The following is an 8,002-nucleotide window of genomic DNA, read 5'->3' as shown; positions in this document are numbered from 1 at the left end:
GATCCCAGGTAGAAGTCATCAGACTGGGAGGTCTAACTCTGGGGGTTCATTAAAATCCCTAAAATTACATGAATAATTTTATGGTTATAGTCATTTTTCTGAGAGGAGGGTTCATCATCTTAAGGAGTTTCTATAACGGCTTTAGGAGTTAAGAGCACTTTGAGGGGCATGGACTCCTTTGAGAAAATTATAACTGAATTCCTTGTGGTATCATGTTACAATTTTCCTAGTAAATAACAGTGCCAGGCTCATAGCAGATGCCCCAAACTATTTATTGAATGAGTGAATGAAGGAATGAAGGGATAAGGAATGAATAAATAGATTAACGGATTGATAAATGAAACCTTCTCCTCCATTTAATTCCTGTGCTCTTTTTACCAAGTCACAAATGCAAGAAGTTAATCCTAGCCCATTAAGGACTGAGGACTTTGGATCCATCGCCTGATTGCCCTGCCCCTCCAGGATGATCTTCCAGGATCTGCACTTTCTGGGTTGGGCAGACCTTGAGAAGCAATCTCTGAGTCTTCTGTTGGACCAGACTGTCAGCTGACCTGAAGATGGTCCTATTGTATGTAAAAGACTCAAGCTTTCCCTTTCTGACTTTGCCAGGGGTGAAGAAACCCAACCTCTTGCTCAGCTCTGGTCCTTGGCAGTGCAGCTCGAGCAGGGACAGGGACAGGGACAGGAGTCAGAGAGAGGTGAGTGGCTAGAAGTCCAAACTTTCCTGCCTGTTCCGGGCATGTAGACTAGTGATTCTTCTGGGGGGTGGTTTGGTTTGGGACACAATAAGGTCCATTCCTTTAAAAAAAATCACCAGGCAGATCCTTGTGTTTTAGACCTTAGTCACATTGGCCCAGAAATACTCAGACCGAAGGTCTGGGAGCAAGTGAGAAAGGAAGATGCACCCAAAGCTGAGGAAGCTGAGAGGAGAGCGTGGCAGTGACTTTCACCAGGAGCTCTGAGACCTTCCTGCATTATCCGACAGTGGCTACTGGGAAAGAGCACCAGATTTGGAATCTGGAAGCTTGGCTCTGAGTCTTAGCTTGGCTGCAGAGAAGCTGAAAGGGCCTGGTCTCTGGAGACAGAGCTGGGTTCAAACTCTGGTGCTCTCTTTGCCTGTGGTATGACCTCGGGAGAGTTGCTTCATTTCCTGAGCCTCAGTTTCCTCTTCTATAAGAAGAAGACCCTGATCCATTTTAATCCCTACCACCCTGTTAGCTCCTTCCTCTGCAATTTGGTGACATGCTCAGGAGGAGGGAATGTCTCACGTTCCATTGGATTGCCCTGAGGATAGCAGATGCCCCAGATTGTTTCTGGATCAGGCAGGCACTTTTCCTTTGTTTAATGTTGAGGCCTCCTGCCATGTGCTGGGCTCATAGGAAAGTGAAATGCTTACTCTGAGGAACCTCCCTTCCCTGGAGTTTTTGGCTCTTCTCTTGCTTCATTTTCTTTCCCTCTTTCCCAGATGCACTTCACAGCACTATTTTGAGGACTCTATTTACTGAGTCTTTTTTAGACAAGGAAGATCTTAGAGAAGGAGTTCCGTGCCAGTCACTCCTTTTAATGACTTCTCCAGGCTCCTTGGCAAACTCCAGGGAATAACCATTCAGGAGTACACGACAGGCTGGTGGCAGAGTAGGAAGCTAGCTCTACTTCTCATGCTAGGATTCCGCAAATGCAGCTGGTTCATAAAGTGGATTGAGCAAAATTAGCGATTATCAGGCAGACACAGAAGTCCCTTCTCCCCCTCCTGCCAGAGGCTGGGTGCGGGCCTCGAGAGAGAGGGGGTTGCAGTAGACATGCAATGATACCAGAGGATGTTTCTTGTACCCCACTTATTTCAGAGAAAGCTTTCTGGGTCTTTTAAAGCACTGGTGATCCCAATGTGCAGAAAAGTTTGGGAACTAGAAAGCTAGAGTAAGGGAGCTCGTAAGCCTGGGCTCCCACAAGACCACTTGATGGACATAAATAATGAGTAATACATGGGAGGCGGCAAGTGAGGAGAGCTGTGGAGCAAGGAGCCAAGAAACCTGGTCCTAATCCGGCTCCTCCTCTGGGATGCTGTGCAGTGTTGGCCAAGGCAAAGCCCTCCAAGGGGCTCAGCTCCTGACTGGCATGAGGAGGGGCCTGAGCCCAAACCTTGGTTAGTATCAGAATCACTGAGGAGCTTATAAAAAAGAATACAGACTTCTAGGGCCTAATTCAGGAGGTCTGAGGCTGGTTCTGGAATCTTGTTTATTTTTCCCCCCCAAAATTCCTCAGGTGATTCCAATGTGCAGCCAAGTTTGGGAACCACTAACTTTAGCCAGTGTGCACCAAAATCACTGGAAGGTGCTTGTTTGTTAAATACCAGCTGTCGGCCCACCCCCAGAGTTTCTGATTCTTCAGATCTTGTTGGGGCCCCAGAATTCACACTTCCAACAAGTTCCCAAGTGATGACGATTTCGCTGGTCTGGACCACACTTGGTCCAGACCAGAGCAACAGGATTCAACCTTAGCTGGACAGTAGAATCACCTTGGAGCTCTTACCAACTCTCAATGCACAGGCTGCACCAATTAAATCCATCTCTAGGGTGGCACCAGGCATCAGGATTTTCTTTCCAACATTGCATTATGAAAATGTTCAAATATATAGCAAAATTGAAAGAAATCTGCAGTGAACAGCCACATACTCACCACCTAGATTCTGCCATAGCTATTGTCTCTGCCTGTTTCATCACACATCTGTCCCTCCACCCATTCCCCTGACGTTAGGGTTTCTTAAAGCTCCAGCTCCCCAGTGTTCAGCTAAGTTTGAGAATCAGGTGCTAGTGTTTCTGGGCTCCTCCTCTGTAAGGCTCTTTCTGGCTATGGTCTGCGGAATCTCTGCAGATGCCCCCCAGCCTCCTAGGGTTTGCCAAGAAAAAAGACATGCACTTATTCAGCACCTACTGAGTACAATTGGGGATCTTCTTCCTTTGAGCTGAGCCTAGCGGGAGATTTCATTTTCTGAAATATGTTTTTTTTTTTAAATATTCTTTTTTTTAAAATTTTTTGTTTATTGCAGTAACATTGGTTTATAACATTGTAAAAATTTCAGGTGTACATCATTGTACTTCTATTTCTGCATAGATTACATCATGTTCACCACCAAAATACTAATTACAACCCATCACCACACACATGTACCGAATTATCCCTTTCACCCTCCTCCCTCCCCCCTTCCCCTCTGGTAACCACCAATCCAATCTCTGTCCCTATGTGTTTGTTTATTGTTGTTATTATCTACTACTTAATGAAGGAAATCATGCGGTATTTGACCTTCTCCCTCTGACTTATTTCACTTTGCATTATACCCTCAATGTCCATCCATGTTGTCACAAATGGCTGGATTTCATCGTTTCTTATGGCTGAGTAGTATTCCATTGTGTATATATACCACATCTTCTTTTTTTTTTTTAAAGATTTTATTTATTTATTTTTCCCCCCCAAAGCCCCAGTAGATAGTTGTATGTCGTAGCTGTACATCCTTCTAGTTGCTGTATGCGGGACACGGCCTCAGCATGGCCAGAGAAGCAGTGCCTAGGTGGGCGCCCAGGATCCGAACCTGGGCTGCCAGCAGCGGAGCGTGCGCACTTAACCACTAAGCCACTGGGCCGGCCCTACCACATCTTCTTTATCCATTCGTCCCTTGATGGGCACTTAGGTTGCTTCCAAGTCTTGGCTATTGTGAATAACACTGCAATGAACACAGGGGTGCATGTACCTTTACAAATTGGTGTTTTCAAGTTCTTTGGATAAATACCCAACAGTGGACTAGCTGGATCATATGGTAGTTCTATCCTTGATTTTTTTGAGGAATCTCCATACTGTTTTCCATAGTGGCTGCACCAGTTTGCACTCCCACCAGCCGTGTATGAGAGTTCCCTTCTCTCCCCATCCTCTCCAACACATGTTGTTTCCTGTCTTGTTAATTATAGCCATTCTGACGGGCGTGAGGTGATATCTCATTGTAGTTTTGATTTGCATTTCCCTGATAGTTAGTGATTTTGAACATCTTTTCATGTGTCTGTTGGCCATCTGTATATCTTCTTTGGAGAAATGTCTGTTCAGGTCTTTTGCCCATTTTTTAATTGGGTTGGTAGTTTTTTTGTTGTTGAGATGCATGAGTTCTTTATTTTTTATTTATTTTTTTAAAGATTTTATTTATTTTATTTTTTCCCCCCAAAGCCCCAGTAGATAGTTGCATGTCATAGCTGCACACCCTTCTAGTTGCTGTATGTGGGACTCGGCCTCAGGATGGATGGAGAAGTGGTGCCTCGATGCGCACCCAGGATCCAAACCCGGGCCACCAGCATCGCAGCGCGCGCACCTAACCACCAAGCCACAGGGCCGGCCCACATGAGTTCTTTATATATTTTGGAGATTAAGCCCTTATCAGAAGTATGGTTTGCAAATATATTCTCCCAATTGTTAGGTTGTCTTTTCGTTTTGTTGATGGTTTCCTTTGCTGTGCAGAAGCTTTTTAGTTTGATGTAGTCCCATTTGTTTATTTTTTTCTATTGTTTCTCTTGCCCGGTCAGACGTGGTGTTTGAAAAGATGTTGCTAAGACCGATGTCGATGAAATATGTTAAAGCCAGAGAAATTCAGACCAAAGAGCTAGTGTTCTTAGTATGTGGCCCTCTACTGGTGGAGAGGGTCGTGCTGTCGTCTCATCACCAGGACATGACTGGATTTGGATGTACTTGCCCTGGATCCTCTATCTAATAAAAACTAGAAGGGGATGAAGCTTCCAGAGAAGGCTCCTCATTCACTGATTCCAGGGTACTGACCAAGCGGTCACTGTGAGATCTGTGCCTGCCTTCAGACCTCAAGGCTTTATTGGAGCCAGTAAACTGTCCTTCACAATACAGCGTGATCCTATGTGATAAGTGCTCTGCCAAATCCCCCTAGGTTTTCCAAGCCTTTGCAGCCAGCCCTAGAGGGGAAAATGATAAAGAGTTCTGCAGTGTGGAAGCTTCCAGAAGAGCAAATCTGACCAATAACCATCCCTCCTCCCACCCCACTGGGCGCACAGCTGGTCCTGTGGTGCCTCAGCGTCTAGAGGAAGAGGGAGAAGCCACAAGCACATAAACTTGCCCTAGGCTGTCTGAGATCTGGAGTTTCCATCTGGGCTGTGTACCTCTGACAGCTGGGGTAGGGTGGGGACCAGAGAATGGGGTTTTATGGGAGAGAGAGTCTAGATGGGATAGAGTGAGTGTGTCCGTTTATTTCTAAGGAAACAGTGGAAAGTCAGTTAATGAGGAAATCCAAGCCATGGTTCTCTTTCTAGGGTTCCTTTCTCGCCCTCTGTTGGGAGTGAGAAGTGGGGAGGAGAAAGAAAGGTCCAGGGAGGGGAGGAGAAAGAAAGGTCCAGGGAGAGGCCAGCCTATGCAGTAACACAGCCATGCTGGACACAGGCCTGAACTAGCTCTCCCATGGATGAGAAGCAAGTCTGGGATTTCCTGGCTGGTCAACAGGGTTAGGGAGTTCATTCTGAAAGAAAGGTGGGTTTTCCCTCAGTTGCCAATGAAATCAGAGGAATTGCCATTTAGAAATACAACTTTGTGTGGAGATAGTTTGAGCTCTGCTGGGGGCTGAAACTTGGGAGCTGGGACTTCCTCAAACACTTTACTTGAGTCATTTTGAAAATGTGTAATTCTTTTGGGCCACTCAGACTTGAGTCCCTTTTGCTCGGGCTTTTTAGCCTGATTCACTTTGTGTGTCTCCCGAGGTGTCTTTGCATTTTACTGAAATGGTTTGCTAGAGTTCCTTGAGACCTTAAGGGCCAACAGGACCTTGATGTCTGTGAGGACTATGGTTGGCTGGTGGCCCCCCGGGGCCCTGATGCTCTCAGCACAGGACCTGGATGGGGTAGGTGCTCCATAGGCCTCGCTGAGTCGATGAACACTGCGCTGTTTTCCACAACTCCAAAAAAAATGTGGAAGGCCAACAATAGGGGAAGAGTTTCTAACTCTGGCACAGGAACCAGGACAGAATAGCATGAAGCCTTTTGAAAAAGCTAATTATGAAGACTAGGCAGGAAGATATAAAAATATAAATGGTGGGAAAATATTATCCAGTAAGTATGTGTGATTACAGCTAATGTTATAAAACACGACACACATGTTGTAGTGAGGAACTGAAAGGCAAAGGCAAATGGAAATAGTTGTGCTAAGGCAGTAAGAATACGAGCAGTGACTGTTCAAGGTTTTTCTTAAATTTTAACTGTTGCAGCATCATTATAACACAAAACTCAAACCTCTGCGGCAGTGTCCCATGATAGATATAACCAAGATTTGGGTGGCCAAAGCCTTTGGCTTGTCCTGGCCAGGGGGAGCTCCTTGAGTGCGGGGTCCATTTTGTTCATGACTGCCCCCCATAGCCCCACACCCAGCACACAGTGGGTGCTTGATAAATACTTGCTGAACTAGTGGCTCAGTGGGCAGCTTATACCAGAGGTTTAGGTCTTTTTTGAAGATACTCAGGTATTTTGATTGGAGGAGAAAAAGACTTGGGTAAAGAATCGCATCTGATCCACAAATCATCACCAAAGGAAAAGTTTAAGTACTGTGACCTCTTGTTTCGATTGTGTGTAAGCTGGTTCTTTTCAGTTAAAGTGGTTTAGTAAATGTACAACAAATAATTAAAAAATTTTTTTTTTACCTCTAAGCTTTTTCGTGTGTGAATAAAATCACAAGAAAGGAGGGAAAAACCCTTTGTCCCCAGGGACTCCATTCTGGGTTCAGACTCCAGCAAGGGTGATAAAGGCCTGCCGTCAGGGAGGAGTGGCTGCCTAACTCCCATCCCCTTTGGCCCGGGGCGGAATTGATAACCACAGGTCTACCTCCCTCTTGCTCCCCTGTGGAGCTGGGAGGCGGGGCATTCGTTGCCATCTTTCCTTTCCTGGGGCCCTGTGCACAGGTCCACGACTCTGCCAGCCTTACCGGGGCCTTTATGTGAGCACAGGGGAGGACTCGGCTTGTGGATGAGGAGCAAGTGGGGTGCTTTTGGTTTGATTTGGCACTTGCTAACTGGGAAAGGTTCTTCCTCTGAATATTCCCTCACCAACCACCCTGTGTCTGAAATACCACCATTAGTTCCTCCTTGAGGGTAGGGTTTTGATGGCTTCTGCTCAGGCACAGATCTGGAAAGGGAGCCTCTCTGAGCCATTTCTCTAATGGAAAAAAAACCACAAAGTGACTCAGCTCTGGGGGTGATTAACCACTGAATTAAGTTGGGGGATATTGCATCTGGGAGCTATTCATGATGTGCCCTTAGCAAGGGAGGCCCAGAGCAATTCTATCTTTTCTAGAGAGTCTACCTGGACTACTAATATTAATAAATATATCCTGCCAGTTGGTCACTCAGCTAGCAAGACCCTGAAAGAATGGAATACAACACAGTGGATGACTGATGTCTTTCCCATTGTTTTCCAAGCAGTGCACTAACCTGTCTACAAACGATGTTCTCTTTCAATCTTCCCAACAACCCTGTGAGGTAGACAATATTCCTACTTTACAGGAACAAAGACCAAGGCTCAGAGATGTGATTTGCCCAGCATCATGCAGCTAAATGTAGTCGTGTTAACTAACAGCTAACAACCGTTGAGCACTTACTACTAGAGGGCTTCCTCATTCAACTCACTGAATCCTCATAACATCCTCGTGAAGGAGGTAGTGTTACCCCCTTTTAACAAATGCAGAACCTGGAGTACAGGAAGGTTAAAAGCCCCCCAAGGCATTCAGTTAGCAGATGTCAGAGCAGGGATGTCAACACAGGCAGTTCAGCTCAGCCCTGCTCTTAACCCGCATGCTGTATACTCTACATCTTTGATCCAGCTGGGTCTGGTCCACAGAAATGACAGCTTGCTGTGTGCCAGGTGCATACAGCTCCCCTGGTGATCAGACCCAGGCCCTGCCCTCATGGGGCTTCCATGCCCGTCTCATTGCACCAGGACGGTATGGGGCTGGGCTAGAGCGG

The 8,002-nt window shown here is 46.2% G+C and overlaps 1 protein-coding gene across 3 annotated transcripts in view; it reads left to right on the top strand.

Annotated features, from left to right (window-relative positions):
- The first annotated feature begins 629 nt into the window (after positions 1-629).
- Positions 630-8,002, top strand: part of SRGN (serglycin) — a 31,353-nt gene continuing 23,980 nt past the window's right edge. For 2 of the 3 annotated variants that reach the window (XM_087432105.1, XM_087432104.1), the window contains exon 1: positions 650-698. The gene's annotated coding sequence lies outside the window, so the exon portion shown is untranslated. Of the gene's footprint in view, positions 699-8,002 lie in introns of all 3 variants that reach the window. The other variant, XM_004427046.3, reaches the window with a different exon arrangement.

This window comes from Ceratotherium simum, chromosome 6 (genome assembly GCF_057802395.1).
Source record: "Ceratotherium simum simum isolate JZ-2026a chromosome 6, ASM5780239v1, whole genome shotgun sequence".
Taxonomy (NCBI): domain Eukaryota; kingdom Metazoa; phylum Chordata; class Mammalia; order Perissodactyla; family Rhinocerotidae; genus Ceratotherium; species Ceratotherium simum.
Note: the sequence above shows the minus strand (reverse complement) of the source record. Positions and strands in the feature narration are given on the sequence as shown.